Source organism: Bidens hawaiensis, unplaced genomic scaffold (assembly GCF_021521415.1).
Source record: "Bidens hawaiensis isolate Kalapana, Puna unplaced genomic scaffold, B.hawaiensis_p1.1 tig00419396_1, whole genome shotgun sequence".
NCBI lineage: Eukaryota > Viridiplantae > Streptophyta > Magnoliopsida > Asterales > Asteraceae > Bidens > Bidens hawaiensis.
The window spans coordinates 1,026,678-1,037,951 of record NW_027504847.1 but is presented as its reverse complement, the minus strand read 5'-3'; the positions used below and the strand labels follow the sequence as shown (position 1 = coordinate 1,037,951).

The 11,274-nt window shown below is 31.4% G+C and overlaps 1 non-coding gene across 1 annotated transcript; it reads right to left on the bottom strand.

Annotated features, from left to right (window-relative positions):
• Window positions 1–9,325: 9,325 nt before the first annotated feature.
• On the bottom strand, window positions 9,326–9,399 carry TRNAT-AGU (transfer RNA threonine (anticodon AGU)). Its single transcript has one exon. It is a non-coding gene; the product is annotated as a tRNA-Thr (tRNA).
• Window positions 9,400–11,274: the final 1,875 nt, after the last annotated feature.

Here is an 11,274-nt window from a genome sequence, read left to right as displayed (position 1 = left end):
ATGTTGGACCACTCATATGGCATTCATGGTCTGTACCCATATTCTATAGTTTGTACACAATACCAATTGTGTATGACCACTTCCAAATTAATATTTTGATGATACTCCCAAAATATTAATCAGATAATCTACAAAGCACAATGATTAGTTGAAAAAACACAATGCTTCGTAAAAAGTGTGACAACTGAGGGTTAAAACAAATGCTAGTTAAATTAGTTATTATTGGTAGAAAACCAGTCAATAGGAACTTTGTAATCGGTAACTTATCGTTGAACAACCACTTAGTGTTTTTCGCCTAGTTGGGTGTTGATCGTTCACTTGTAAACCATTGGTTTCTCATAGCGGTAACTTACAAGTTGCAACTAATCGTCCAGTTTTTGTTTATCATTGAGTTCAGATGATAGCATAGTCTCTCCTTATCACATAGTTCCTACTCGTAGTTATTTCATATCTATATTACATTATAATACATATAGACAACATTTCACCTCCTACTTTCTCTCTCATGAGACGCTTGTATATTTAATGTTGGTATAACACAATAAATTCCTATAAGTAACGGTATTATGGACATATTTCACACCCGCAGCAAAGCGCGTGTTGGATTGAATGCTACCTTCAATTCCATTCATTGCTTTGTCATTACCACATTCGTTGCTTAAGTCTGATTTAACCATTCCGTGTGGTCAAGCATTAAGGAGATGTGCGTGATTTGCTACATCTTGACTTAAATAAAGCGATTAAAGTCATACGATAAACTTGACGGATACTATAACATGATAATTCCTATAAGTAACAGTATTATGGTCATATTTCACACCCGCAGCAAAGCGGGCTCTCTGCTAGTACTGATATCATAAGTATACATCATACAGAAACCAAGTAAGTTGTAGAGACTTTAAACTATCATCGTACTCAGTAAATCCCACTAATAGCAAAGCTATGGTAGGGTCTGAGGAGGGGAAGATGTAGACAGCCTTACCTCTACCCCGTAGGAATAGAGAGACTGCTTCCGGTGAGACCCTCGGCTCGATAGTAGTTTTGTATCAAGCTTTGGGCATAAGCACATAACACACAACCATTTGGGCACCGGCTGATTGGTGCATGCACCTTTTTCTTTCAGCCATTAACGCCACCACATGATGCCTGATTAACCTTCTGCCACTTTTAACGTTATTTTCACGAAATTAGTAAAATAACATCAAAATTAGTGCAATTTCACTTTTGCCTACCCGAGGACCCGTGTAAAGACTTTCAGCTATGAAAATCAATTTTTCACTAGGCGGGAGAGCCACACATTGAATGGGGATCAACCCATTGGACTTGTCATAGTCCTATCCCTTAAATCTTTTTATTTACAAACGAGCATTCACTTCACACCTCCTAACTCACTACTAGAAATTACTGTAATTTGCAATGCATTGTTTCGTCACAAACGCGTTGGAAACTGCAGTTTGCTATGCATTTGTGATAAACACAAAAAAAGCCGTAAATTTGCTCGTCAAAAATCATTTCTTACGCACTTTCGATGCATTTTTGGTGTCACAAATCCCTACACATTTTCTATGCCATTTTCTTAATTAGCATTATTAACATTAATTTTAATCACATATTAATTTTGTAACACATTTGTTACGCAGTTATTTTAATGCACACTTGCTACGAATGGCATTTCTCGAGTATTTCCTTGAAAGTAATTACTTATTTATTTTGTCACACATTTGCTTTAAAAGTTATTTTGTCACACATTTATTATGAAAGTTAAATTTTCACATATTTATTACGAAAGTTACTTATATTGCCCCGCGTTTGCAACAAAAGTTATATTTTTTTTAATTACACATGTGTGACAAAGTTATATTCCTGTATTTATTTATTTCTAGTTTTACACATTTGTGCACAAAACCTTTTGCATATAATTAATTGCGACATCATTGCTACGAAAATAAGTTTCATTAAAAATATCATATTTAAAGTTCAAAAAATCTTGTTTTTTCTACTCATATTAATGTCTAACTGGGATTCTCCTTAGTCTTACATGAATCTATTTATTAAGATTATTAAAATAACCTAATAATGTTGTTAAATCGACTTAAAAAGATTGTAGTCACACACATATAATTTTGGTTAGATTAACATTGTGCATGTGCAATTATGCTTGGTGAATATATGCCAAGGTGCAACTTTTTTCAATGAAAGGAGTATTAAAAGTTATAAATTATTGTAGTTATAAATTACCTGGAATACTTAAGCTTAGGAAAAGTACGATGCATGAACATAATTGGTTTTTAAGAGTCTTTGTCATCAGGGAATCTTTGTTACACGTTGCAGTTGGATTAACAGATAATAATCATAATAAACTAAGCCCGTATGTTCTTTATTATATTTATATTATAGGTAAAATGAGATAGAAACTTAAGTTGTACGGAGTTGTGCATTTGTCTACTAGTGGGAACAACATATAACACGTTTATAGTAAAAAAGTGAAGGCATGTGAATTCTTGTTTTACCAAACCCTACCTTGTCGGGTTGATGCGAAAACCAATGTTTTAATGAGGGGACATACTAGTCTGAACCGAACCCTCCACCGGTGTTGGTGGTTTTAAACCTTTCACTTTTGAACCAGGCGGTTGAACAGGTAACCTTATTAGCGAGTAGCCGAGTAGGATAAGAGGTTCTATTTTAAGTTATAATATGTTTTTCGATTTTGATATGAGTGTGTGTAATCAATAAATAGAGTATAATAAAAGTCCATTTAAGTTATTGGAGTTCTATACATAATAGTTAAACAAGTTGAACTATCAACTTGGTTGTGTACTTGTGTTAAGTTCCACCTAACACGCTTATTGCAGGATTAGAAACCTCGATCTTCAAATGATGCACATGTTCACTGCTAGAGTATAATTTTATTAGGATGGATGGTAAGGAAGAAAGATATTTAAGTAGTCAATTCAACACTTTCGAGTAGCAGTAGTAATAGGGTTGTGTACTTGTGTTAAGTTCCACCTAACACGCTTATTGCAAGATTAGAAACCTCGATCTACAAATGAAGCCCTTGTTACACGGCTAGAGTATAATTTTATTAGGATGGATGGTAAGGAAGAAAGATGCTTAATTAAGTAGTCAATTCGACACTTTTAAGTAGCAGTAGTAGCAAGGTTGTGTACTTGTGTTAAATTCCACTTAACACGCTTATTGCAGGATTAGAAGTCTCGATCTTCAAATGAAGCACATGTTACACTGCTAAAGTATAATTTTATTAGGATGGATGGTAAGGAAGAAAGATGCTTAAGTAGTCAATTCGGCACTTTCGAGTAGCAGTAGTAGTAGGGTTGGAATGTGTAGGTCTAATTTATGTCACATGAAAACCTAAAGAACCAAAACAAAAGGATGGTTCCAAACCATCGTGTCCTTGATGAGTGTTTTAATTTTGCATGGACCAAATTACATCCCATTTTTATAATTCTATGTAGCGGCTTAATTTGGCAATTCAGGCTAATGTCATTTAGGAAATAGGTTTGTAATCGGTTGATATATGAATTAAGAGAAAATTCTGAAAACGATCGTTAGAGCAAACGGATTCCAAAAATGACCCCACCCTTTGTTAATTTCCAATGAAGACCCCTCTCAATCTCATCTTCACGAGTAGATTCACCGTCCAATAAGAACCTGACACGTGAGACACCTTACGACGTGTTTATTTATATATTTTTTCTTTATCTATTTTGTCAAGTTAACTTGCCATTTGAAGGTTTGTATGTTAGAAACTTACGGCATGTTTACTAAACAAAACCTAAATGTTTAAAATACATATCATAACAGTATTGAAGCCTACAACAATAGAGAGCTTGGCTTTTGGTTTCTTAGGTTTTCATGTGACATAAATTAGGCCTACACATTCAAACCCTACTAGTGCTACTCAAAAGTGCTGAATTAACTACTTATGCATCTTTCGTCCTTGCCATCCATCCTTATAAAATTGAAAATTAATTGCATAACTCTGCACCTGAATTACAGTCACAAGCTGGCATTTGATCCAATGGTATTAGGGCCGTCACAGAGGATTTAAATACATTATTTGAGCCGAAATAAGAAGGCCCATAGCCCTAACGACTATTGAGTAACGAAATATATAAGCTAATTTTTTTAAACGACGCTTAATGCTATAACTTATAAAAATAAACATAGAAAAATATATTATTTAAATCAAATATCGTAATAACTAATGACTAACCAATTATTCGTGAAGCTCTCCTATTAACACGTGGACATAAAGAATTTCATTTCCTAACCCCTCGAAAGTGTTTAATGGTTTAACTATCTGCTTTATTAAAGAAAATGCTTAATTTAAATAAAAAAACAAAAATGTGTGATATAATTTTTTTTATTGGTTTAGAAAATTAAATGACGAGTGAAGAGTGGGCAAGAGCCAAGAGGTGCTCGAAGGGGGTGGTGCCCCCAATTTGTTTGTGTGTAATGGTGTTTGACGTCCCCGTCATGGTAACGGAAAACATAAACCATTTGAGATTGATGATGGGACGTGTATTTGGTTATCTGATTGCATAGGCTATTTGAATAGTTTCATGGGATTGAAACGATATGTTCGATTAATTATGCATGATTACTTAAACTCATTTACCCGCAATTCCGCATTGAATAAGAATACATTAGTATATCATATAATAATAACAAAAAAAGGTATAATTGGTAGTTTTGAAGCTTTTTAAAATTTGGATTTGCTGACATTATAAATTATTAAAAATCTGTTTAAGGATTTGGACATTCAAGTGAGTTTTTCATCTCAACATTAGTTTTTTTTTAACTAGATAAGGTTATGGATGATAATAAAACATTAAAACACTCACTCAGTATTGAGTCCATGTATCAAGTGAAAGTATGTATTATCAGGTGTATTTTTAGTTGTATTGTAGATTTGTAGTAACAAATATACACTATGACAAGTAGTTAGTAAGATCAAATTCACGATCCTTATAGCTCATGTTTGGGTTTTAGTTATCACTAGATTAACATAGTTTAGGAATAATTAACTTTTGTCTAACCTTAAAACTTGTATAATATATATTTATAAATAAAATTATTATATATCATTTATATAACCATCAAATATTCAAATTTATGGCATGTATTAACCTTTTTTCCCTTCACTCCAAATAAAAAATAATTGTTGGATGTGAATATAACTTGAATGGCGGGATTATTGTACTTTACTAGACCAAGCATAGTGGCAACGTTGTGGATAACTCTTTGGTCCAAAACGCCGGGAACCCCCTCCCCCCAACTCACCCGGCGTTTTGGACGTTTTGGGGGTTAAAAGTGTCCTGCCGTTTTCTACAAAACGTTTGTTGAAGATGATGATGGGCCCAAAGTGTGAAACATCCGATGAAAAGAGAAAGGGGGGCGTTTTGGCATTTTCTCACTACACATGAAATTATGATTTTCCGGTGGATAAATATTATATGACGGAAGTTTAAACCAACATATATGACATGTTTTAAAATTTTATGTTTTACTGTTAAAAATAAATTTAAATAATATTTCCAACACTTCAAAATTTCTTCTTTGTATATTAACAAAGCACCATATCGATCATGATAGCAAATACCCGAATAATATGTAATCCAGTTTGGGTGGTGGTGGTCCAAAGTGTAATAGAAAAGTATCATCTTGTAAATTAGTTTTTTAAAAGAAAAATATCATAAAAATAATTTTTAATTCAATAAGTTGTGCACTTTTCTTATGTGATTGTTATTTACATATCATCACCTCTTTCATGTAAGCATGTCATCTTTGTATAGTAAGATTATAATTTGTAACATAACATAAAATGTCATACTACTATTGTTCGGTACAAGTACTTATAATACTTATTAAACAATCATAAAAACAACTTAAAAAATCGAATAACAAATTTTATGTTTTTTTATATAAATAGTCTAATAACCAACAATGTATTCATTGATTTATTCCAATATTAGTTTAGTTACCCGTGTAGCACACGGGATAGAATAAGTAAGTGTTTTAAATAATAACATAATGTGAAATACAACAAAATGTATCACATATATAAAGATATATTATACAGTAAAAAAGTTACACATTACGCAATTTAGAAATAAAAAGTTGTTAGAAAATTCATAAATCATAAATTATTTCTTTGTTATTTTCTATATTAAAACTTAGTTGTAAATGACAACTTTTTTAAACCAGCTCGTGGACCAAAACTCATTCTAATTTTAAAATGTTTTGACATGAACAATGTTTGATACTTTAATCGGTTAAAGAAACTCACCCGTTTCGTATTGGTTAATTATAAAAATCTAATATTAATAACTAATGCAATACATTTTATATCAAACAAATTAACAAATTTATGATGGTATTAATTCTTTTTAAATTATGATGGAATTACTAAAAATTGAAAATGAAATATTAAAAAGAGAAATGTAGTTAATGTGAGAGAGATGAGGGAAATTATTGGATTAAAACCGCATATTTCGATAAAGTACCATAGGGACGAAAACCGCAGCTCACTAAATAATAATAGATTGAAAAGAAAAAAAGATAAAATATAAAACTATTAATAAGAAAAAGAAATGTATATTTAACATGAGAGAAATGAGAAAATTTTGTAAGGATCACTCATGTGTAATGGCATATGGCATTAAGACCCGTGTAGAATACGAGTTAAAATAAATAAATTTGTTTATATAATAACACAATGTAATATGTCCAATGATATAAAGATATAATATATGGTGGAATAAATTACATATTACACAATACGGAAATAGAAAGTTGTTGAAAATTAATAAATCTCTAAATATTTTTTTGTATACAATATTTGTAATTTTAACCTACATATCAAAATTAGTAGTTTCGTTTTGTTTTTTATTTCAACTTTAGATAATGAAACACATCACTTAGCATGCGTTAAAATAGGTTGTCTCAAAAACAAATCAAACCAACTACAGTGATTAACTGTAGCTTTTATTAATCTTCATTGCAAAACAAACATAAAGTTAAAATTTCTTTATTTGAAATTAATTATTTTATCTAAATTAACGTGAAAATCTGTTACTTATAAAAGCTTAATATTAATAACTAATACGCCATATTTATATAAAACTAAATAATATATCTATGTTTGTATTAAAATTTTAAATTAAAAAATAATTATTAAAAAGAGAAAATAATTGATTAAGAAGGAAAAAATAGTTAAATATAAAACTATTAATAAAAAGGGAAATGCATTTAATAAGAGAGAGGTGAGAAAATTTTGTAAAAAGCTATCTTATATAATATCATATGACATTAAAAACCTTTATTTATTATATAGTATAGATTCTATCCCTTACATCATATGGGGCTATGAATTGTGCTTTTATTGTATGTGTGACATGTATTTATTCTTTGCTAGTCCCACCATCTTAAGAATAACACGATATCATATTTTGGAATAAGAAATCCATTCTAAACAACTTTTTTATTAAGTTAAGGATTTTTTATTGGTTCTTTTATGTATAATGTTGTTCTTTTTTTTATTAAATTTAAATGAACATTTATAATAATAAATTTACTGGTGCTGAAACGGCTGAATACCATATACACAAAGACAAAAAATTGTTAAAATAACGGTACTTTGTACCCTTTGCTCATCCCTATCTTCCACTGCCGCATCTCATCCTTCCTAAATCTCCATTGCCGCACCGCATGACGGAAGAAGATTGTGTTTTCCGGCAACCAACTCTAGCAACCCTAAACTCGCTGAAAAAAATGTTTTTGACATTCATATATGAAAAAAATTAACATAACAATGATGGAGAAGATCAGTGGTGGCTTCAGTTTTGATGGTGGAACGTTGGGTCGCCAGAGTTGGCTAATGACTATGGCTTCTATGGTTTTGTTGAAGGTATGGTGACTAAGAAGAAGCACAAAAAGATCACAACGGTTATGAGGGTGGTCGACACTGCTGCTTAATAAATAAAGAAAACCATAAAATATCTAAAACACCTTGAGTTAATGTTTAGATCTGGAAGGCATTAGCTAAATGGATGATAATGATAAGATTTGTAAACGGACAAAAAATAATTAAAAGAAAACTTTTCAACATAACTGCAAATGTAATCAAACCTTTGAAACGATTTTGACAGTTTATTCTTAAAATTATAAATAGAATAGAGTTCTTAGTGTTTAAATATAAGATCCATACATAACTAATTTAAAAATAAGATATAATTATAATATGATGAAATTTCATATATATGATTAGGAATGTATGATGGAAGCTAGTTTTGTTAAATTTGTTGAAAATATGAGTTTTCTTTTTGTCAACTATTAAAAACTTCATAATCAATGTATTCAAATGAAATGAAATTTAAGACGACCTCATTCATTTGGTTTAAAACCATAGTGCAATCCTTTTCTTAAATTGAGACAAGCGGTATAAATGATATAATCTTTATGTTTCTCTTGTGGTTGAAGGCATCAAGGTTCTTCTGGCTTAAATCGATAGTGCAATCATTTTCTTTAAATTGGGACAAGTGTTGTAAATGATGTAATATTTCTGTTTCTTTGGTGGTTGAAGACATTAAAGCGTCCTTATTCCTTTGGCTTAAATCCATAGTGCAGTCGTTTTCTTTAAATTGAGATGAGTGATACAACTGATGTAATATTTCTGTTTCTTTAGTCTAATATATCTATCTCTTTAAACTCTTTATGTTTCTAGCTACTTGCTAGAAATGTTCATGTAATACTAATATTTATGATGACGTTGAAAATAGGAAATGAAATATGTGTAATAATAAGAGAGAGAAAATCAAAGTTAATTAGCATTCGACTTTGATGCAAAAGATTTACTTAGGATTTGTGAACTCCCAAGTTAGAATCCAGTTAATAATAAGTTACAGTTTCTACTTGTCAATATAAAAAAATAAATTCGTCTACCAATATTTAATATATTAAAAAGTAATTAAAAATAGAGTTATGATAACATGGCATCGTACCCGTTCGCTTCGGCTATGAATCCGCACAAATTCAATCAGTTTCGACTATATTTTATGACAATACCGGAACTAAACCAATGGTAAATCAAATATTAAAGACAACCAAATAAAAGTAGTAGAAAACATAATTACCAAATAAATAATCAAAAAACAAACTAATTTCATTTAAAAATAAATTAAAATGAAATAAAGAATTGGACAATTGGTTCATGGGCCTTTAACTTGGGGCAACATATCGATGGCCCATTATGTAAGAGCCTATTAACAACTATAAAAAAAACGATAAATTATATAAAATAATATGCTTTCATTGAGAGTCAAACTCAAGACCTCCCGCTTACTAAACGGATGCTCTAACCAACTGAGCTATGAAAGCCATGTTGACAGTATTTAACTCTTAACATACTAATTTAGTTAGCTGCTGTAAGTTTATTTATATTAGAAAAGAGATTTATTTGTGTTGTATAAAAGAGCAATTTAAATAAATCTAATAGGTTAGTTAGCTTTGACAAAGTCAAGTTTTTAGTCATAATCACACTACATTAAAAAAAAACTATATTTAAATTCGTACAACCTCTTCACCAAGCAAAATATCGCACTTTAGATTTATACAAGTCTGGGTAAAAAAAATGCATATGAAGGATAAATCTATTAAGAAAAACAATACTGAGAATCTGGTACAAAAGTTTTTATTAATCTTATTAAATAGTTAATATACATATAACCGGAATTTCACTTTTGACTTCAAAATATTTTTATTATGTACACATATGATCTTCTTTTGATAGATACATATGAACACAACAACTTATTTACCATTCTCCATTTTACATCAAAGGGTCCAAAATTAGTATCTTGTGTTCATCTAATTTAACACCCCCCACAAGAAACTCGACACCTTTGGTGAAAAAGCAAGCGATTTATGAGCACTAGAAACGACTACTAAAAAAAGGTCCACGATTAAGCCAGTGAAAATTATAAGCGATAGAGGTGGTCGAACATCCTTCAAATACATCCCTTGTTGTCTCGTTCTTCATTGTCTAAGATGTTATATTTGCCTCAAGTCCTAAATCAACCAAGATGATCAATGCACTCTTCTTGTCCGAATCAGACCCTTATTAAAGGTGCTAAAGAAACAACCCGAATATAGGCCCTGCAAGGCTGCAACCACTACAATGTCTAAAGAGGACTAACACAAACAGAAAGTAATGAGTGTCAAACCCATAACCTTGGTTTGGAGGCAAACAACGAAGCCATATTGCCACTAAGATACATAAGTGTTGTCTTATATCCCGTAAACTAACTTTATGGGAGTAGTACCATTAAAGAAACTATATTGTCACTCAAATTTCAATTATGTATATGCTCTATATAAAACTTCCCAGTGTTTCGTTTGACCCGTTCAAGAAACACCAGCTCTACCTAGGGGTATCAATCATGTCAGGTTGGTGGGTTGAAATGTTTAACCCTAACCCGACCCACATTATTATTCGTGTCAAGGGTTTCAACCCTAAGCAACACACATGCAGATTCAGGGCGACTCGATTAATCCATTTATCAAAATAATTTTGAAAAAATTATATAAACGAAATGGGTATAATTTAAAGTAGGTATGTTTTGTAGAAATATTAAAAACCTTGAAATTGTATTGGAAATTGCAAGAGTATATTCTATAAAATGGAACAAAACAAAAACTTAACTATAACTATAAAAGTTTTTTTTTAAACTTAAACAAGGTAATGGTTCAATTCGAACCCCACCCATTTATTGAACAAGTCACGTTAGTCAACTCAAAACCTTTCCCCCACTTTTCTTTTCATGTTGGATTCATGTCGTGTCAACATTTGCCATCCATAGCTCCACCTAGAGGTGCGCAAACCGGGTATTCTTAGGAACCGGAACCGGGTGTGTAGGAACGGGTATTTGACCGGTTCCATCGGGTTTTTTTCGGGTAGTCGGGTTTTGACCGGGTATTTGCGGAACCGATTCCACCATGTCCGGGTCGGTTCCGATTCTGAGTACAGTTCTCGGGGAAAACCAAAGCCCGGTCCATACTCGCGAGTATGATAGAGTCGGTTCCGGATAAAAACCGTCGAGTCGTGTCCGGAACCGATTATTTTGTGCACCTCTAGCTCCACCCCTCTATACATCCCACAAGGCACAAGGATAAGATGATATCATGTTAAATAAGGAAAAAGTTTTAAGTGGCTCAATTTACTACCTTTGACAAAATAAGAGGTCTTAATATTAA